We start from the raw sequence: 20,492 nt of genomic DNA, 5'->3' as shown, positions 1-20,492 counted from the left end.
ATGACAGGAGAAGGGAAGCGGGTGGTGAGAAAGGTACAGAGGGCAGGGTTTGGGGGCTGGGAAGGAAAGGGAAAAGATTAGGGTTTGGGGATGATGAAAGGGCTTTCTACGGGTAAGGATGGCAAAGGGTGGCAGTGACGGAAAGTCAGGCAACCTGTCCTGTCCGTCTTTTTGTATCGTGAATTGGAAAGACTGCAAGGGGGAGGGGAGTTGCTTGCGCCCTAAAGGAGGAGTTATTCAGATTCATTGCAGTGGGCGGCGGCTGCAAAACGCACCATTCTTCTTGTTTTTGCTCTGCAAAGCAGCCTTTTCAAGGGTTGGCTTGGGTGACAAAATGTCTTGTGTAGGCGTGGGTTTGTCTCCCTCTCGCTCTCTCTCCCTAAGATGTGTCCGGCATAGGCCAGGGTGCCACTCGAGGCCCAAACCAATTCTGGTTATCGCTTCTCGGCCTTTTGGCTAAGATCAAGTGTAGTATCTGTGAGGCTCGGCAGATGCAATGCACACTGGAAGGTTGCGCTTGCTAGTACTCTGGATGTATAGTATATTCATCTAGAGGAAAACATGGCCCTACCAGGATCGAGGCTATTAGACTGAGTAAGTGTGGGGGCTATGGTGCAATGTGCCCCAGGACTGACGACCCTGGAGTGAGTCTGAGCTTGCTGGCTTGGGACCCCGGCGAGCCTTGGGCTCTGTAGCACACCGTACCTTGCCCTTTCATACTTTCTGAGCATATTGCTCTATCCCGGCCTTCTGGCTAGGAAGGGAAATTTTTATAATCATGGTCGGAGGTCCGTTCAGCTTTGGGCTGAGAAACCAACACCCGGTTGGAGGTCCGGGTCAGCTTCGGCTGAGAAACCAACACCCGGTTGGAGGTCCGGGTCAGCTTCGGCTGAGAAACCAACACCCGGTTGGAGGTCCGGTTAGCCTTGGGCTGAGAAACTAACACCGGTTGACGGTCCGGGCAGTTTCGGCTGCGAAACCAACAACTAGTAGCTCTCTACTCCACTTGGGTAAGATGCCTGGGTGGACGCTGGGAGCAACGACAAGGCTCAACCAGGCTTCGACATTGGGGGAGCACCGAAGATCCCTGACCCTTGCTGTGGCCTTCTGGCTCGGAGGGACGGGGTTGATTTTTGGGGACCCTCTCCTCACGGAAGGGTCCACACGAATCCTAGCCTTTGCACTGTTTTTGGTGTGACTTCGGTCATGCATTTTTTGTGGTGCTTTGGAAAGCTTCATTAAATCAAAAAATCTGTTCTTATCAGTTTAATATCTGATACGTCCCCTATCTGGGGACCATATATTAAATGGATTTTTAGAACAGGGAGATGGAAAAAGAGCTTGCTCTGTCCACTCCACGCATTGACCTGGTATTGCAGTACCTCCAGGAACGGTGCACCCCTTCTTAACCCAGTTTCCAAAAGCAGAACTCAATTCACCTGATTCATATTAGCCCGATTTAATGAATTGGAAGAAAGCATACGTCTTCATATGCACCTCAATTTGGCCCATTCACTTTTCACACTTCCTCCTTTTGTTTTTTATCTTTCACACTTTTGACTTTCTTTATTCATCCAAATAGCAAACTCATCACCACTCAACCTGACCAACTCGGCTATGTCCCCGTGCTGCAGTTCTCTGTCTTATCTAGATCATTTGCAATTGAATGGAATAGATCCCTTTTGGACAAAGTGGATTCACCTGCTGCTGCAGTGACCACAGGTGTGATAAGATCTAGAATTGGCATCTGGTGCGATCTCTCCGCTTCCACTCCAAAGAAAGTTACCTGTTTATTCCTATCATGCATTGGTTTTTGGGGTTTTCTTTGAGTAATGATGATCTCTTTAGTAGTCTGTTGGCGCCCTCTCCTGGAGGAATAGTTTGCTTGCTCTTGGACATTCTAAAAGAGAGGTCATGATAGACATTGAGCTTCTGAGCTCAATTGGGGACAGTCATGGGTGATGAATGTTTGCAACCTACTGCGAAGCCTCATACCGCAATATAAGGAACGTCAAATACTAAGAAAGGGCGGCCTATGAAAGAATTACTACTTTCAATAAGTACACTTAAACGGCTAATTGGGAATAGAAAAACTGTAAAAAGCCCTCTGAGAAAGCCCCCCTCTAACCTTTGATAGTAAGCTTTTCTGTAGTCTGCCTGTTGATGTATTTTCCGTTTGAACTGTGCACAACATGAAGAGACGGAACACTGGCGGCTTGTCACAATGCCCCCCGATGACATCACAATAGCGCTGCTGCCTAGAAAACAAGCTGCGCAGAAGAAGTTGTTCTTTGGGTGGGAGGGTGGGCTAGTGGAAGGAGGGGGCAATCTCTTTTTTTCCCGGGTGGTAGGGGGATGACAGGAGAAGGGAAGCGGGTGGTGAGAAAGGTACAGAGGGCAGGGTTTGGGGGCTGGGAAGGAAAGGGAAAAGATTAGGGTTTGGGGATGATGAAAGGGCTTTCTACGGGTAAGGATGGCAAAGGGTGGCAGTGACGGAAAGTCAGGCAACCTGTCCTGTCCGTCTTTTTGTATCGTGAATTGGAAAGACTGCAAGGGGGAGGGGAGTTGCTTGCGCCCTAAAGGAGGAGTTATTCAGATTCATTGCAGTGGGCGGCGGCTGCAAAACGCACCATTCTTCTTGTTTTTGCTCTGCAAAGCAGCCTTTTCAAGGGTTGGCTTGGGTGACAAAATGTCTTGTGTAGGCGTGGGTTTGTCTCCCTCTCGCTCTCTCTCCCTAAGATGTGTCCGGCATAGGCCAGGGTGCCACTCGAGGCCCAAACCAATTCTGGTTATCGCTTCTCGGCCTTTTGGCTAAGATCAAGTGTAGTATCTGTTCTTATCAGTTTAATATCTGATACGTCCCCTATCTGGGGACCATATATTAAATGGATTTTTAGAACAGGGAGATGGAAAAAGAGCTTGCTCTGTCCACTCCACGCATTGACCTGGTATTGCAGTACCTCCAGGAACGGTGCACCCCTTCTTAACCCAGTTTCCAAAAGCAGAACTCAATTCACCTGATTCATATTAGCCCGATTTAATGAATTGGAAGAAAGCATACGTCTTCATATGCACCTCAATTTGGCCCATTCACTTTTCACACTTCCTCCTTTTGTTTTTTATCTTTCACACTTTTGACTTTCTTTATTCATCCAAATAGCAAACTCATCACCACTCAACCTGACCAACTCGGCTATGTCCCCGTGCTGCAGTTCTCTGTCTTATCTAGATCATTTGCAATTGAATGGAATAGATCCCTTTTGGACAAAGTGGATTCACCTGCTGCTGCAGTGACCACAGGTGTGATAAGATCTAGAATTGGCATCTGGTGCGATCTCTCCGCTTCCACTCCAAAGAAAGTTACCTGTTTATTCCTATCATGCATTGGTTTTTGGGGTTTTCTTTGAGTAATGATGATCTCTTTAGTAGTCTGTTGGCGCCCTCTCCTGGAGGAATAGTTTGCTTGCTCTTGGACATTCTAAAAGAGAGGTCATGATAGACATTGAGCTTCTGAGCTCAATTGGGGACAGTCATGGGTGATGAATGTTTGCAACCTACTGCGAAGCCTCATACCGCAATATAAGGAACGTCAAATACTAAGAAAGGGCGGCCTATGAAAGAATTACTACTTTCAATAAGTACACTTAAACGGCTAATTGGGAATAGAAAAACTGTAAAAAGCCCTCTGAGAAAGCCCCCCTCTAACCTTTGATAGTAAGCTTTTCTGTAGTCTGCCTGTTGATGTATTTTCCGTTTGAACTGTGCACAACATGAAGAGACGGAACACTGGCGGCTTGTCACAATGCCCCCCGATGACATCACAATAGCGCTGCTGCCTAGAAAACAAGCTGCGCAGAAGAAGTTGTTCTTTGGGTGGGAGGGTGGGCTAGTGGAAGGAGGGGGCAATCTCTTTTTTTCCCGGGTGGTAGGGGGATGACAGGAGAAGGGAAGCGGGTGGTGAGAAAGGTACAGAGGGCAGGGTTTGGGGGCTGGGAAGGAAAGGGAAAAGATTAGGGTTTGGGGATGATGAAAGGGCTTTCTACGGGTAAGGATGGCAAAGGGTGGCAGTGACGGAAAGTCAGGCAACCTGTCCTGTCCGTCTTTTTGTATCGTGAATTGGAAAGACTGCAAGGGGGAGGGGAGTTGCTTGCGCCCTAAAGGAGGAGTTATTCAGATTCATTGCAGTGGGCGGCGGCTGCAAAACGCACCATTCTTCTTGTTTTTGCTCTGCAAAGCAGCCTTTTCAAGGGTTGGCTTGGGTGACAAAATGTCTTGTGTAGGCGTGGGTTTGTCTCCCTCTCGCTCTCTCTCCCTAAGATGTGTCCGGCATAGGCCAGGGTGCCACTCGAGGCCCAAACCAATTCTGGTTATCGCTTCTCGGCCTTTTGGCTAAGATCAAGTGTAGTATCTGTTCTTATCAGTTTAATATCTGATACGTCCCCTATCTGGGGACCATATATTAAATGGATTTTTAGAACAGGGAGATGGAAAAAGAGCTTGCTCTGTCCACTCCACGCATTGACCTGGTATTGCAGTACCTCCAGGAACGGTGCACCCCTTCTTAACCCAGTTTCCAAAAGCAGAACTCAATTCACCTGATTCATATTAGCCCGATTTAATGAATTGGAAGAAAGCATACGTCTTCATATGCACCTCAATTTGGCCCATTCACTTTTCACACTTCCTCCTTTTGTTTTTTATCTTTCACACTTTTGACTTTCTTTATTCATCCAAATAGCAAACTCATCACCACTCAACCTGACCAACTCGGCTATGTCCCCGTGCTGCAGTTCTCTGTCTTATCTAGATCATTTGCAATTGAATGGAATAGATCCCTTTTGGACAAAGTGGATTCACCTGCTGCTGCAGTGACCACAGGTGTGATAAGATCTAGAATTGGCATCTGGTGCGATCTCTCCGCTTCCACTCCAAAGAAAGTTACCTGTTTATTCCTATCATGCATTGGTTTTTGGGGTTTTCTTTGAGTAATGATGATCTCTTTAGTAGTCTGTTGGCGCCCTCTCCTGGAGGAATAGTTTGCTTGCTCTTGGACATTCTAAAAGAGAGGTCATGATAGACATTGAGCTTCTGAGCTCAATTGGGGACAGTCATGGGTGATGAATGTTTGCAACCTACTGCGAAGCCTCATACCGCAATATAAGGAACGTCAAATACTAAGAAAGGGCGGCCTATGAAAGAATTACTACTTTCAATAAGTACACTTAAACGGCTAATTGGGAATAGAAAAACTGTAAAAAGCCCTCTGAGAAAGCCCCCCTCTAACCTTTGATAGTAAGCTTTTCTGTAGTCTGCCTGTTGATGTATTTTCCGTTTGAACTGTGCACAACATGAAGAGACGGAACACTGGCGGCTTGTCACAATGCCCCCCGATGACATCACAATAGCGCTGCTGCCTAGAAAACAAGCTGCGCAGAAGAAGTTGTTCTTTGGGTGGGAGGGTGGGCTAGTGGAAGGAGGGGGCAATCTCTTTTTTTCCCGGGTGGTAGGGGGATGACAGGAGAAGGGAAGCGGGTGGTGAGAAAGGTACAGAGGGCAGGGTTTGGGGGCTGGGAAGGAAAGGGAAAAGATTAGGGTTTGGGGATGATGAAAGGGCTTTCTACGGGTAAGGATGGCAAAGGGTGGCAGTGACGGAAAGTCAGGCAACCTGTCCTGTCCGTCTTTTTGTATCGTGAATTGGAAAGACTGCAAGGGGGAGGGGAGTTGCTTGCGCCCTAAAGGAGGAGTTATTCAGATTCATTGCAGTGGGCGGCGGCTGCAAAACGCACCATTCTTCTTGTTTTTGCTCTGCAAAGCAGCCTTTTCAAGGGTTGGCTTGGGTGACAAAATGTCTTGTGTAGGCGTGGGTTTGTCTCCCTCTCGCTCTCTCTCCCTAAGATGTGTCCGGCATAGGCCAGGGTGCCACTCGAGGCCCAAACCAATTCTGGTTATCGCTTCTCGGCCTTTTGGCTAAGATCAAGTGTAGTATCTGTTCTTATCAGTTTAATATCTGATACGTCCCCTATCTGGGGACCATATATTAAATGGATTTTTAGAACAGGGAGATGGAAAAAGAGCTTGCTCTGTCCACTCCACGCATTGACCTGGTATTGCAGTACCTCCAGGAACGGTGCACCCCTTCTTAACCCAGTTTCCAAAAGCAGAACTCAATTCACCTGATTCATATTAGCCCGATTTAATGAATTGGAAGAAAGCATACGTCTTCATATGCACCTCAATTTGGCCCATTCACTTTTCACACTTCCTCCTTTTGTTTTTTATCTTTCACACTTTTGACTTTCTTTATTCATCCAAATAGCAAACTCATCACCACTCAACCTGACCAACTCGGCTATGTCCCCGTGCTGCAGTTCTCTGTCTTATCTAGATCATTTGCAATTGAATGGAATAGATCCCTTTTGGACAAAGTGGATTCACCTGCTGCTGCAGTGACCACAGGTGTGATAAGATCTAGAATTGGCATCTGGTGCGATCTCTCCGCTTCCACTCCAAAGAAAGTTACCTGTTTATTCCTATCATGCATTGGTTTTTGGGGTTTTCTTTGAGTAATGATGATCTCTTTAGTAGTCTGTTGGCGCCCTCTCCTGGAGGAATAGTTTGCTTGCTCTTGGACATTCTAAAAGAGAGGTCATGATAGACATTGAGCTTCTGAGCTCAATTGGGGACAGTCATGGGTGATGAATGTTTGCAACCTACTGCGAAGCCTCATACCGCAATATAAGGAACGTCAAATACTAAGAAAGGGCGGCCTATGAAAGAATTACTACTTTCAATAAGTACACTTAAACGGCTAATTGGGAATAGAAAAACTGTAAAAAGCCCTCTGAGAAAGCCCCCCTCTAACCTTTGATAGGAAGCTTTTCTGTAGTCTGCCTGTTGATGTATTTTCCGTTTGAACTGTGCACAACATGAAGAGACGGAACACTGGCGGCTTGTCACAATGCCCCCCGATGACATCACAATAGCGCTGCTGCCTAGAAAACAAGCTGCGCAGAAGAAGTTGTTCTTTGGGTGGGAGGGTGGGCTAGTGGAAGGAGGGGGCAATCTCTTTTTTTCCCGGGTGGTAGGGGGATGACAGGAGAAGGGAAGCGGGTGGTGAGAAAGGTACAGAGGGCAGGGTTTGGGGGCTGGGAAGGAAAGGGAAAAGATTAGGGTTTGGGGATGATGAAAGGGCTTTCTACGGGTAAGGATGGCAAAGGGTGGCAGTGACGGAAAGTCAGGCAACCTGTCCTGTCCGTCTTTTTGTATCGTGAATTGGAAAGACTGCAAGGGGGAGGGGAGTTGCTTGCGCCCTAAAGGAGGAGTTATTCAGATTCATTGCAGTGGGCGGCGGCTGCAAAACGCACCATTCTTCTTGTTTTTGCTCTGCAAAGCAGCCTTTTCAAGGGTTGGCTTGGGTGACAAAATGTCTTGTATAGGCGTGGGTTTGTCTCCCTCTCGCTCTCTCTCCCTAAGATGTGTCCGGCATAGGCCAGGGTGCCACTCGAGGCCCAAACCAATTCTGGTTATCGCTTCTCGGCCTTTTGGCTAAGATCAAGTGTAGTATCTGTTCTTATCAGTTTAATATCTGATACGTCCCCTATCTGGGGACCATATATTAAATGGATTTTTAGAACAGGGAGATGGAAAAAGAGCTTGCTCTGTCCACTCCACGCATTGACCTGGTATTGCAGTACCTCCAGGAACGGTGCACCCCTTCTTAACCCAGTTTCCAAAAGCAGAACTCAATTCACCTGATTCATATTAGCCCGATTTAATGAATTGGAAGAAAGCATACGTCTTCATATGCACCTCAATTTGGCCCATTCACTTTTCACACTTCCTCCTTTTGTTTTTTATCTTTCACACTTTTGACTTTCTTTATTCATCCAAATAGCAAACTCATCACCACTCAACCTGACCAACTCGGCTATGTCCCCGTGCTGCAGTTCTCTGTCTTATCTAGATCATTTGCAATTGAATGGAATAGATCCCTTTTGGACAAAGTGGATTCACCTGCTGCTGCAGTGACCACAGGTGTGATAAGATCTAGAATTGGCATCTGGTGCGATCTCTCCGCTTCCACTCCAAAGAAAGTTACCTGTTTATTCCTATCATGCATTGGTTTTTGGGGTTTTCTTTGAGTAATGATGATCTCTTTAGTAGTCTGTTGGCGCCCTCTCCTGGAGGAATAGTTTGCTTGCTCTTGGACATTCTAAAAGAGAGGTCATGATAGACATTGAGCTTCTGAGCTCAATTGGGGACAGTCATGGGTGATGAATGTTTGCAACCTACTGCGAAGCCTCATACCGCAATATAAGGAACGTCAAATACTAAGAAAGGGCGGCCTATGAAAGAATTACTACTTTCAATAAGTACACTTAAACGGCTAATTGGGAATAGAAAAACTGTAAAAAGCCCTCTGAGAAAGCCCCCCTCTAACCTTTGATAGTAAGCTTTTCTGTAGTCTGCCTGTTGATGTATTTTCCGTTTGAACTGTGCACAACATGAAGAGACGGAACACTGGCGGCTTGTCACAATGCCCCCCGATGACATCACAATAGCGCTGCTGCCTAGAAAACAAGCTGCGCAGAAGAAGTTGTTCTTTGGGTGGGAGGGTGGGCTAGTGGAAGGAGGGGGCAATCTCTTTTTTTCCCGGGTGGTAGGGGGATGACAGGAGAAGGGAAGCGGGTGGTGAGAAAGGTACAGAGGGCAGGGTTTGGGGGCTGGGAAGGAAAGGGAAAAGATTAGGGTTTGGGGATGATGAAAGGGCTTTCTACGGGTAAGGATGGCAAAGGGTGGCAGTGACGGAAAGTCAGGCAACCTGTCCTGTCCGTCTTTTTGTATCGTGAATTGGAAAGACTGCAAGGGGGAGGGGAGTTGCTTGCGCCCTAAAGGAGGAGTTATTCAGATTCATTGCAGTGGGCGGCGGCTGCAAAACGCACCATTCTTCTTGTTTTTGCTCTGCAAAGCAGCCTTTTCAAGGGTTGGCTTGGGTGACAAAATGTCTTGTGTAGGCGTGGGTTTGTCTCCCTCTCGCTCTCTCTCCCTAAGATGTGTCCGGCATAGGCCAGGGTGCCACTCGAGGCCCAAACCAATTCTGGTTATCGCTTCTCGGCCTTTTGGCTAAGATCAAGTGTAGTATCTGTTCTTATCAGTTTAATATCTGATACGTCCCCTATCTGGGGACCATATATTAAATGGATTTTTAGAACAGGGAGATGGAAAAAGAGCTTGCTCTGTCCACTCCACGCATTGACCTGGTATTGCAGTACCTCCAGGAACGGTGCACCCCTTCTTAACCCAGTTTCCAAAAGCAGAACTCAATTCACCTGATTCATATTAGCCCGATTTAATGAATTGGAAGAAAGCATACGTCTTCATATGCACCTCAATTTGGCCCATTCACTTTTCACACTTCCTCCTTTTGTTTTTTATCTTTCACACTTTTGACTTTCTTTATTCATCCAAATAGCAAACTCATCACCACTCAACCTGACCAACTCGGCTATGTCCCCGTGCTGCAGTTCTCTGTCTTATCTAGATCATTTGCAATTGAATGGAATAGATCCCTTTTGGACAAAGTGGATTCACCTGCTGCTGCAGTGACCACAGGTGTGATAAGATCTAGAATTGGCATCTGGTGCGATCTCTCCGCTTCCACTCCAAAGAAAGTTACCTGTTTATTCCTATCATGCATTGGTTTTTGGGGTTTTCTTTGAGTAATGATGATCTCTTTAGTAGTCTGTTGGCGCCCTCTCCTGGAGGAATAGTTTGCTTGCTCTTGGACATTCTAAAAGAGAGGTCATGATAGACATTGAGCTTCTGAGCTCAATTGGGGACAGTCATGGGTGATGAATGTTTGCAACCTACTGCGAAGCCTCATACCGCAATATAAGGAACGTCAAATACTAAGAAAGGGCGGCCTATGAAAGAATTACTACTTTCAATAAGTACACTTAAACGGCTAATTGGGAATAGAAAAACTGTAAAAAGCCCTCTGAGAAAGCCCCCCTCTAACCTTTGATAGTAAGCTTTTCTGTAGTCTGCCTGTTGATGTATTTTCCGTTTGAACTGTGCACAACATGAAGAGACGGAACACTGGCGGCTTGTCACAATGCCCCCCGATGACATCACAATAGCGCTGCTGCCTAGAAAACAAGCTGCGCAGAAGAAGTTGTTCTTTGGGTGGGAGGGTGGGCTAGTGGAAGGAGGGGGCAATCTCTTTTTTTCCCGGGTGGTAGGGGGATGACAGGAGAAGGGAAGCGGGTGGTGAGAAAGGTACAGAGGGCAGGGTTTGGGGGCTGGGAAGGAAAGGGAAAAGATTAGGGTTTGGGGATGATGAAAGGGCTTTCTACGGGTAAGGATGGCAAAGGGTGGCAGTGACGGAAAGTCAGGCAACCTGTCCTGTCCGTCTTTTTGTATCGTGAATTGGAAAGACTGCAAGGGGGAGGGGAGTTGCTTGCGCCCTAAAGGAGGAGTTATTCAGATTCATTGCAGTGGGCGGCGGCTGCAAAACGCACCATTCTTCTTGTTTTTGCTCTGCAAAGCAGCCTTTTCAAGGGTTGGCTTGGGTGACAAAATGTCTTGTGTAGGCGTGGGTTTGTCTCCCTCTCGCTCTCTCTCCCTAAGATGTGTCCGGCATAGGCCAGGGTGCCACTCGAGGCCCAAACCAATTCTGGTTATCGCTTCTCGGCCTTTTGGCTAAGATCAAGTGTAGTATCTGTTCTTATCAGTTTAATATCTGATACGTCCCCTATCTGGGGACCATATATTAAATGGATTTTTAGAACAGGGAGATGGAAAAAGAGCTTGCTCTGTCCACTCCACGCATTGACCTGGTATTGCAGTACCTCCAGGAACGGTGCACCCCTTCTTAACCCAGTTTCCAAAAGCAGAACTCAATTCACCTGATTCATATTAGCCCGATTTAATGAATTGGAAGAAAGCATACGTCTTCATATGCACCTCAATTTGGCCCATTCACTTTTCACACTTCCTCCTTTTGTTTTTTATCTTTCACACTTTTGACTTTCTTTATTCATCCAAATAGCAAACTCATCACCACTCAACCTGACCAACTCGGCTATGTCCCCGTGCTGCAGTTCTCTGTCTTATCTAGATCATTTGCAATTGAATGGAATAGATCCCTTTTGGACAAAGTGGATTCACCTGCTGCTGCAGTGACCACAGGTGTGATAAGATCTAGAATTGGCATCTGGTGCGATCTCTCCGCTTCCACTCCAAAGAAAGTTACCTGTTTATTCCTATCATGCATTGGTTTTTGGTGTTTTCTTTGAGTAATGATGATCTCTTTAGTAGTCTGTTGGCGCCCTCTCCTGGAGGAATAGTTTGCTTGCTCTTGGACATTCTAAAAGAGAGGTCATGATAGACATTGAGCTTCTGAGCTCAATTGGGGACAGTCATGGGTGATGAATGTTTGCAACCTACTGCGAAGCCTCATACCGCAATATAAGGAACGTCAAATACTAAGAAAGGGCGGCCTATGAAAGAATTACTACTTTCAATAAGTACACTTAAACGGCTAATTGGGAATAGAAAAACTGTAAAAAGCCCTCTGAGAAAGCCCCCCTCTAACCTTTGATAGTAAGCTTTTCTGTAGTCTGCCTGTTGATGTATTTTCCGTTTGAACTGTGCACAACATGAAGAGACGGAACACTGGCGGCTTGTCACAATGCCCCCCGATGACATCACAATAGCGCTGCTGCCTAGAAAACAAGCTGCGCAGAAGAAGTTGTTCTTTGGGTGGGAGGGTGGGCTAGTGGAAGGAGGGGGCAATCTCTTTTTTTCCCGGGTGGTAGGGGGATGACAGGAGAAGGGAAGCGGGTGGTGAGAAAGGTACAGAGGGCAGGGTTTGGGGGCTGGGAAGGAAAGGGAAAAGATTAGGGTTTGGGGATGATGAAAGGGCTTTCTACGGGTAAGGATGGCAAAGGGTGGCAGTGACGGAAAGTCAGGCAACCTGTCCTGTCCGTCTTTTTGTATCGTGAATTGGAAAGACTGCAAGGGGGAGGGGAGTTGCTTGCGCCCTAAAGGAGGAGTTATTCAGATTCATTGCAGTGGGCGGCGGCTGCAAAACGCACCATTCTTCTTGTTTTTGCTCTGCAAAGCAGCCTTTTCAAGGGTTGGCTTGGGTGACAAAATGTCTTGTGTAGGCGTGGGTTTGTCTCCCTCTCGCTCTCTCTCCCTAAGATGTGTCCGGCATAGGCCAGGGTGCCACTCGAGGCCCAAACCAATTCTGGTTATCGCTTCTCGGCCTTTTGGCTAAGATCAAGTGTAGTATCTGTTCTTATCAGTTTAATATCTGATACGTCCCCTATCTGGGGACCATATATTAAATGGATTTTTAGAACAGGGAGATGGAAAAAGAGCTTGCTCTGTCCACTCCACGCATTGACCTGGTATTGCAGTACCTCCAGGAACGGTGCACCCCTTCTTAACCCAGTTTCCAAAAGCAGAACTCAATTCACCTGATTCATATTAGCCCGATTTAATGAATTGGAAGAAAGCATACGTCTTCATATGCACCTCAATTTGGCCCATTCACTTTTCACACTTCCTCCTTTTGTTTTTTATCTTTCACACTTTTGACTTTCTTTATTCATCCAAATAGCAAACTCATCACCACTCAACCTGACCAACTCGGCTATGTCCCCGTGCTGCAGTTCTCTGTCTTATCTAGATCATTTGCAATTGAATGGAATAGATCCCTTTTGGACAAAGTGGATTCACCTGCTGCTGCAGTGACCACAGGTGTGATAAGATCTAGAATTGGCATCTGGTGCGATCTCTCCGCTTCCACTCCAAAGAAAGTTACCTGTTTATTCCTATCATGCATTGGTTTTTGGGGTTTTCTTTGAGTAATGATGATCTCTTTAGTAGTCTGTTGGCGCCCTCTCCTGGAGGAATAGTTTGCTTGCTCTTGGACATTCTAAAAGAGAGGTCATGATAGACATTGAGCTTCTGAGCTCAATTGGGGACAGTCATGGGTGATGAATGTTTGCAACCTACTGCGAAGCCTCATACCGCAATATAAGGAACGTCAAATACTAAGAAAGGGCGGCCTATGAAAGAATTACTACTTTCAATAAGTACACTTAAACGGCTAATTGGGAATAGAAAAACTGTAAAAAGCCCTCTGAGAAAGCCCCCCTCTAACCTTTGATAGTAAGCTTTTCTGTAGTCTGCCTGTTGATGTATTTTCCGTTTGAACTGTGCACAACATGAAGAGACGGAACACTGGCGGCTTGTCACAATGCCCCCCGATGACATCACAATAGCGCTGCTGCCTAGAAAACAAGCTGCGCAGAAGAAGTTGTTCTTTGGGTGGGAGGGTGGGCTAGTGGAAGGAGGGGGCAATCTCTTTTTTTCCCGGGTGGTAGGGGGATGACAGGAGAAGGGAAGCGGGTGGTGAGAAAGGTACAGAGGGCAGGGTTTGGGGGCTGGGAAGGAAAGGGAAAAGATTAGGGTTTGGGGATGATGAAAGGGCTTTCTACGGGTAAGGATGGCAAAGGGTGGCAGTGACGGAAAGTCAGGCAACCTGTCCTGTCCGTCTTTTTGTATCGTGAATTGGAAAGACTGCAAGGGGGAGGGGAGTTGCTTGCGCCCTAAAGGAGGAGTTATTCAGATTCATTGCAGTGGGCGGCGGCTGCAAAACGCACCATTCTTCTTGTTTTTGCTCTGCAAAGCAGCCTTTTCAAGGGTTGGCTTGGGTGACAAAATGTCTTGTGTAGGCGTGGGTTTGTCTCCCTCTCGCTCTCTCTCCCTAAGATGTGTCCGGCATAGGCCAGGGTGCCACTCGAGGCCCAAACCAATTCTGGTTATCGCTTCTCGGCCTTTTGGCTAAGATCAAGTGTAGTATCTGTTCTTATCAGTTTAATATCTGATACGTCCCCTATCTGGGGACCATATATTAAATGGATTTTTAGAACAGGGAGATGGAAAAAGAGCTTGCTCTGTCCACTCCACGCATTGACCTGGTATTGCAGTACCTCCAGGAACGGTGCACCCCTTCTTAACCCAGTTTCCAAAAGCAGAACTCAATTCACCTGATTCATATTAGCCCGATTTAATGAATTGGAAGAAAGCATACGTCTTCATATGCACCTCAATTTGGCCCATTCACTTTTCACACTTCCTCCTTTTGTTTTTTATCTTTCACACTTTTGACTTTCTTTATTCATCCAAATAGCAAACTCATCACCACTCAACCTGACCAACTCGGCTATGTCCCCGTGCTGCAGTTCTCTGTCTTATCTAGATCATTTGCAATTGAATGGAATAGATCCCTTTTGGACAAAGTGGATTCACCTGCTGCTGCAGTGACCACAGGTGTGATAAGATCTAGAATTGGCATCTGGTGCGATCTCTCCGCTTCCACTCCAAAGAAAGTTACCTGTTTATTCCTATCATGCATTGGTTTTTGGGGTTTTCTTTGAGTAATGATGATCTCTTTAGTAGTCTGTTGGCGCCCTCTCCTGGAGGAATAGTTTGCTTGCTCTTGGACATTCTAAAAGAGAGGTCATGATAGACATTGAGCTTCTGAGCTCAATTGGGGACAGTCATGGGTGATGAATGTTTGCAACCTACTGCGAAGCCTCATACCGCAATATAAGGAACGTCAAATACTAAGAAAGGGCGGCCTATGAAAGAATTACTACTTTCAATAAGTACACTTAAACGGCTAATTGGGAATAGAAAAACTGTAAAAAGCCCTCTGAGAAAGCCCCCCTCTAACCTTTGATAGTAAGCTTTTCTGTAGTCTGCCTGTTGATGTATTTTCCGTTTGAACTGTGCACAACATGAAGAGACGGAACACTGGCGGCTTGTCACAATGCCCCCCGATGACATCACAATAGCGCTGCTGCCTAGAAAACAAGCTGCGCAGAAGAAGTTGTTCTTTGGGTGGGAGGGTGGGCTAGTGGAAGGAGGGGGCAATCTCTTTTTTTCCCGGGTGGTAGGGGGATGACAGGAGAAGGGAAGCGGGTGGTGAGAAAGGTACAGAGGGCAGGGTTTGGGGGCTGGGAAGGAAAGGGAAAAGATTAGGGTTTGGGGATGATGAAAGGGCTTTCTACGGGTAAGGATGGCAAAGGGTGGCAGTGACGGAAAGTCAGGCAACCTGTCCTGTCCGTCTTTTTGTATCGTGAATTGGAAAGACTGCAAGGGGGAGGGGAGTTGCTTGCGCCCTAAAGGAGGAGTTATTCAGATTCATTGCAGTGGGCGGCGGCTGCAAAACGCACCATTCTTCTTGTTTTTGCTCTGCAAAGCAGCCTTTTCAAGGGTTGGCTTGGGTGACAAAATGTCTTGTGTAGGCGTGGGTTTGTCTCCCTCTCGCTCTCTCTCCCTAAGATGTGTCCGGCATAGGCCAGGGTGCCACTCGAGGCCCAAACCAATTCTGGTTATCGCTTCTCGGCCTTTTGGCTAAGATCAAGTGTAGTATCTGTTCTTATCAGTTTAATATCTGATACGTCCCCTATCTGGGGACCATATATTAAATGGATTTTTAGAACAGGGAGATGGAAAAAGAGCTTGCTCTGTCCACTCCACGCATTGACCTGGTATTGCAGTACCTCCAGGAACGGTGCACCCCTTCTTAACCCAGTTTCCAAAAGCAGAACTCAATTCACCTGATTCATATTAGCCCGATTTAATGAATTGGAAGAAAGCATACGTCTTCATATGCACCTCAATTTGGCCCATTCACTTTTCACACTTCCTCCTTTTGTTTTTTATCTTTCACACTTTTGACTTTCTTTATTCATCCAAATAGCAAACTCATCACCACTCAACCTGACCAACTCGGCTATGTCCCCGTGCTGCAGTTCTCTGTCTTATCTAGATCATTTGCAATTGAATGGAATAGATCCCTTTTGGACAAAGTGGATTCACCTGCTGCTGCAGTGACCACAGGTGTGATAAGATCTAGAATTGGCATCTGGTGCGATCTCTCCGCTTCCACTCCAAAGAAAGTTACCTGTTTATTCCTATCATGCATTGGTTTTTGGGGTTTTCTTTGAGTAATGATGATCTCTTTAGTAGTCTGTTGGCGCCCTCTCCTGGAGGAATAGTTTGCTTGCTCTTGGACATTCTAAAAGAGAGGTCATGATAGACATTGAGCTTCTGAGCTCAATTGGGGACAGTCATGGGTGATGAATGTTTGCAACCTACTGCGAAGCCTCATACCGCAATATAAGGAACGTCAAATACTAAGAAAGGGCGGCCTATGAAAGAATTACTACTTTCAATAAGTACACTTAAACGGCTAATTGGGAATAGAAAAACTGTAAAAAGCCCTCTGAGAAAGCCCCCCTCTAACCTTTGATAGTAAGCTTTTCTGTAGTCTGCCTGTTGATGTATTTTCCGTTTGAACTGTGCACAACATGAAGAGACGGAACACTGGCGGCTTGTCACAATGCCCCCCGATGACATCACAATAGCGCTGCTGCCTAGAAAACAAGCTGCGCAGAAGAAGTTGTTCTTTGGGTGGGAGGGTGGGCTAGTGGAAGGAGGGGGCAATCTCTTTTTTTCCCGGGTGGTAGGGGGATGACAGGAGAAGGGAAGCGGGTGGTGAGAAAGGTACAGAGGGCAGGGTTTGGGGGCTGGGAAGGAAAGGGAAAAGATTAGGGTTTGGGGATGATGAAAGGGCTTTCTACGGGTAAGGATGGCAAAGGGTGGCAGTGACGGAAAGTCAGGCAACCTGTCCTGTCCGTCTTTTTGTATCGTGAATTGGAAAGACTGCAAGGGGGAGGGGAGTTGCTTGCGCCCTAAAGGAGGAGTTATTCAGATTCATTGCAGTGGGCGGCGGCTGCAAAACGCACCATTCTTCTTGTTTTTGCTCTGCAAAGCAGCCTTTTCAAGGGTTGGCGGCTTGGGTGACAAAATGTCTTGTGTAGGCGTGGGTTTGTCTCCCTCTCGCTCTCTCTCCCTAAGATGTGTCCGGCATAGGCCAGGGTGCCACTCGAGGCCCAAACCAATTCTGGTTATCGCTTCTCGGCCTTTTGGCTAAGATCAAGTGTAGTATCTGTTCTTATCAGTTTAATATCTGATACGTCCCCTATCTGGGGACCATATATTAAATGGATTTTTAGAACAGGGAGATGGAAAAAGAGCTTGCTCTGTCCACTCCACGCATTGACCTGGTATTGCAGTACCTCCAGGAACGGTGCACCCCTTCTTAACCCAGTTTCCAAAAGCAGAACTCAATTCACCTGATTCATATTAGCCCGATTTAATGAATTGGAAGAAAGCATACGTCTTCATATGCACCTCAATTTGGCCCATTCACTTTTCACACTTCCTCCTTTTGTTTTTTATCTTTCACACTTTTGACTTTCTTTATTCATCCAAATAGCAAACTCATCACCACTCAACCTGACCAACTCGGCTATGTCCCCGTGCTGCAGTTCTCTGTCTTATCTAGATCATTTGCAATTGAATGGAATAGATCCCTTTTGGACAAAGTGGATTCACCTGCTGCTGCAGTGACCACAGGTGTGATAAGATCTAGAATTGGCATCTGGTGCGATCTCTCCGCTTCCACTCCAAAGAAAGTTACCTGTTTATTCCTATCATGCATTGGTTTTTGGGGTTTTCTTTGAGTAATGATGATCTCTTTAGTAGTCTGTTGGCGCCCTCTCCTGGAGGAATAGTTTGCTTGCTCTTGGACATTCTAAAAGAGAGGTCATGATAGACATTGAGCTTCTGAGCTCAATTGGGGACAGTCATGGGTGATGAATGTTTGCAACCTACTGCGAAGCCTCATACCGCAATATAAGGAACGTCAAATACTAAGAAAGGGCGGCCTATGAAAGAATTACTACTTTCAATAAGTACACTTAAACGGCTAATTGGGAATAGAAAAACTGTAAAAAGCCCTCTGAGAAAGCCCCCCTCTAACCTTTGATAGTAAGCTTTTCTGTAGTCTGCCTGTTGATGTATTTTCCGTTTGAACTGTGCACAACATGAAGAGACGGAACACTGGCGGCTTGTCACAATGCCCCCCGATGACATCACAATAGCGCTGCTGCCTAGAAAACAAGCTGCGCAGAAGAAGTTGTTCTTTGGGTGGGAGGGTGGGCTAGTGGAAGGAGGGGGCAATCTCTTTTTTTCCCGGGTGGTAGGGGGATGACAGGAGAAGGGAAGCGGGTGGTGAGAAAGGTACAGAGGGCAGGGTTTGGGGGCTGGGAAGGAAAGGGAAAAGATTAGGGTTTGGGGATGATGAAAGGGCTTTCTACGGGTAAGGATGGCAAAGGGTGGCAGTGACGGAAAGTCAGGCAACCTGTCCTGTCCGTCTTTTTGTATCGTGAATTGGAAAGACTGCAAGGGGGAGGGGAGTTGCTTGCGCCCTAAAGGAGGAGTTATTCAGATTCATTGCAGTGGGCGGCGGCTGCAAAACGCACCATTCTTCTTGTTTTTGCTCTGCAAAGCAGCCTTTTCAAGGGTTGGCTTGGGTGACAAAATGTCTTGTGTAGGCGTGGGTTTGTCTCCCTCTCGCTCTCTCTCCCTAAGATGTGTCCGGCATAGGCCAGGGTGCCACTCGAGGCCCAAACCAATTCTGGTTATCGCTTCTCGGCCTTTTGGCTAAGATCAAGTGTAGTATCTGTTCTTATCAGTTTAATATCTGATACGTCCCCTATCTGGGGACCATATATTAAATGGATTTTTAGAACAGGGAGATGGAAAAAGAGCTTGCTCTGTCCACTCCACGCATTGACCTGGTATTGCAGTACCTCCAGGAACGGTGCACCCCTTCTTAACCCAGTTTCCAAAAGCAGAACTCAATTCACCTGATTCATATTAGCCCGATTTAATGAATTGGAAGAAAGCATACGTCTTCATATGCACCTCAATTTGGCCCATTCACTTTTCACACTTCCTCCTTTTGTTTTTTATCTTTCACACTTTTGACTTTCTTTATTCATCCAAATAGCAAACTCATCACCACTCAACCTGACCAACTCGGCTATGTCCCCGTGCTGCAGTTCTCTGTCTTATCTAGATCATTTGCAATTGAATGGAATAGATCCCTTTTGGACAAAGTGGATTCACCTGCTGCTGCAGTGACCACAGGTGTGATAAGATCTAGAATTGGCATCTGGTGCGATCTCTCCGCTTCCACTCCAAAGAAAGTTACCTGTTTATTCCTATCATGCATTGGTTTTTGGGGTTTTCTTTGAGTAATGATGATCTCTTTAGTAGTCTGTTGGCGCCCTCTCCTGGAGGAATAGTTTGCTTGCTCTTGGACATTCTAAAAGAGAGGTCATGATAGACATTGAGCTTCTGAGCTCAATTGGGGACAGTCATGGGTGATGAATGTTTGCAACCTACTGCGAAGCCTCATACCGCAATATAAGGAACGTCAAATACTAAGAAAGGGCGGCCTATGAAAGAATTACTACTTTCAATAAGTACACTTAAACGGCTAATTGGGAATAGAAAAACTGTAAAAAGCCCTCTGAGAAAGCCCCCCTCTAACCTTTGATAGTAAGCTTTTCTGTAGTCTGCCTGTTGATGTATTTTCCGTTTGAACTGTGCACAACATGAAGAGACGGAACACTGGCGGCTTGTCACAATGCCCCCCGATGACATCACAATAGCGCTGCTGCCTAGAAAACAAGCTGCGCAGAAGAAGTTGTTCTTTGGGTGGGAGGGTGGGCTAGTGGAAGGAGGGGGCAATCTCTTTTTTTCCCGGGTGGTAGGGGGATGACAGGAGAAGGGAAGCGGGTGGTGAGAAAGGTACAGAGGGCAGGGTTTGGGGGCTGGGAAGGAAAGGGAAAAGATTAGGGTTTGGGGATGATGAAAGGGCTTTCTACGGGTAAGGATGGCAAAGGGTGGCAGTGACGGAAAGTCAGGCAACCTGTCCTGTCCGTCTTTTTGTATCGTGAATTGGAAAGACTGCAAGGGGGAGGGGAGTTGCTTGCGCCCTAAAGGAGGAGTTATTCAGATTCATTGCAGTGGGCGGCGGCTGCAAAACGCACCATTCTTCTTGTTTTTGCTCTGCAAAGCAGCCTTTTCAAGGGTTGGCTTGGGTGACAAAATGTCTTGTGTAGGCGTGGGTTTGTCTCCCTCTCGCTCTCTCTCCCTAAGATGTGTCCGGCATAGGCCAGGGTGCCACTCGAGGCCCAAACCAATTCTGGTTATCGCTTCTCGGCCTTTTGGCTAAGATCAAGTGTAGTATCTGTTCTTATCAGTTTAATATCTGATACGTCCCCTATCTGGGGACCATATATTAAATGGATTTTTAGAACAGGGAGATGGAAAAAGAGCTTGCTCTGTCCACTCCACGCATTGACCTGGTATTGCAGTACCTCCAGGAACGGTGCACCCCTTCTTAACCCAGTTTCCAAAAGCAGAACTCAATTCACCTGATTCATATTAGCCCGATTTAATGAATTGGAAGAAAGCATACGTCTTCATATGCACCTCAATTTGGCCCATTCACTTTTCACACTTCCTCCTTTTGTTTTTTATCTTTCACA

The 20,492-nt window shown here is 46.6% G+C and overlaps 13 non-coding genes and 1 pseudogene across 13 annotated transcripts; all 14 read left to right on the top strand.

Moving 5' to 3' along the window:
• The first annotated feature begins 436 nt into the window (after window positions 1–436).
• On the top strand, window positions 437–563 carry LOC142269778 (U2 spliceosomal RNA; annotated as a pseudogene).
• A 647-nt stretch (window positions 564–1,210) lies between these two features.
• LOC142269761 (U2 spliceosomal RNA) lies at window positions 1,211–1,404 on the top strand. Its single transcript, XR_012735179.1, has one exon. It is a non-coding gene; the product is annotated as a U2 spliceosomal RNA (small nuclear RNA).
• Window positions 1,405–2,791: 1,387 nt separating this feature from the next.
• LOC142269606 (U2 spliceosomal RNA) lies at window positions 2,792–2,982 on the top strand. Its single transcript, XR_012735040.1, has one exon. It is a non-coding gene; the product is annotated as a U2 spliceosomal RNA (small nuclear RNA).
• A 1,387-nt stretch (window positions 2,983–4,369) lies between these two features.
• On the top strand, window positions 4,370–4,560 carry LOC142269604 (U2 spliceosomal RNA). Its single transcript, XR_012735039.1, has one exon. It is a non-coding gene; the product is annotated as a U2 spliceosomal RNA (small nuclear RNA).
• Window positions 4,561–5,947: 1,387 nt separating this feature from the next.
• LOC142269602 (U2 spliceosomal RNA) lies at window positions 5,948–6,138 on the top strand. The gene has a single exon (XR_012735037.1). It is a non-coding gene; the product is annotated as a U2 spliceosomal RNA (small nuclear RNA).
• A 1,387-nt stretch (window positions 6,139–7,525) lies between these two features.
• On the top strand, window positions 7,526–7,716 carry LOC142269601 (U2 spliceosomal RNA). The gene has a single exon (XR_012735036.1). It is a non-coding gene; the product is annotated as a U2 spliceosomal RNA (small nuclear RNA).
• Window positions 7,717–9,103: 1,387 nt separating this feature from the next.
• Window positions 9,104–9,294, top strand: LOC142269600 (U2 spliceosomal RNA). Its single transcript, XR_012735035.1, has one exon. It is a non-coding gene; the product is annotated as a U2 spliceosomal RNA (small nuclear RNA).
• A 1,387-nt stretch (window positions 9,295–10,681) lies between these two features.
• LOC142269599 (U2 spliceosomal RNA) lies at window positions 10,682–10,872 on the top strand. The gene has a single exon (XR_012735034.1). It is a non-coding gene; the product is annotated as a U2 spliceosomal RNA (small nuclear RNA).
• A 1,387-nt stretch (window positions 10,873–12,259) lies between these two features.
• LOC142269598 (U2 spliceosomal RNA) lies at window positions 12,260–12,450 on the top strand. The gene has a single exon (XR_012735033.1). It is a non-coding gene; the product is annotated as a U2 spliceosomal RNA (small nuclear RNA).
• A 1,387-nt stretch (window positions 12,451–13,837) lies between these two features.
• On the top strand, window positions 13,838–14,028 carry LOC142269597 (U2 spliceosomal RNA). The gene has a single exon (XR_012735032.1). It is a non-coding gene; the product is annotated as a U2 spliceosomal RNA (small nuclear RNA).
• Window positions 14,029–15,415: 1,387 nt separating this feature from the next.
• On the top strand, window positions 15,416–15,606 carry LOC142269596 (U2 spliceosomal RNA). Its single transcript, XR_012735031.1, has one exon. It is a non-coding gene; the product is annotated as a U2 spliceosomal RNA (small nuclear RNA).
• Window positions 15,607–16,996: 1,390 nt separating this feature from the next.
• LOC142269595 (U2 spliceosomal RNA) lies at window positions 16,997–17,187 on the top strand. The gene has a single exon (XR_012735030.1). It is a non-coding gene; the product is annotated as a U2 spliceosomal RNA (small nuclear RNA).
• Window positions 17,188–18,574: 1,387 nt separating this feature from the next.
• LOC142269593 (U2 spliceosomal RNA) lies at window positions 18,575–18,765 on the top strand. Its single transcript, XR_012735029.1, has one exon. It is a non-coding gene; the product is annotated as a U2 spliceosomal RNA (small nuclear RNA).
• Window positions 18,766–20,152: 1,387 nt separating this feature from the next.
• LOC142269592 (U2 spliceosomal RNA) lies at window positions 20,153–20,343 on the top strand. The gene has a single exon (XR_012735028.1). It is a non-coding gene; the product is annotated as a U2 spliceosomal RNA (small nuclear RNA).
• The last annotated feature ends 149 nt before the right edge of the window (window positions 20,344–20,492 follow it).

Source organism: Anomaloglossus baeobatrachus, unplaced genomic scaffold (assembly GCF_048569485.1).
Source record: "Anomaloglossus baeobatrachus isolate aAnoBae1 unplaced genomic scaffold, aAnoBae1.hap1 Scaffold_322, whole genome shotgun sequence".
In the NCBI taxonomy this organism is placed as follows: Eukaryota; Metazoa; Chordata; class Amphibia; order Anura; family Aromobatidae; genus Anomaloglossus; species Anomaloglossus baeobatrachus.
Note: the sequence above shows the minus strand (reverse complement) of the source record. Positions and strands in the feature narration are given on the sequence as shown.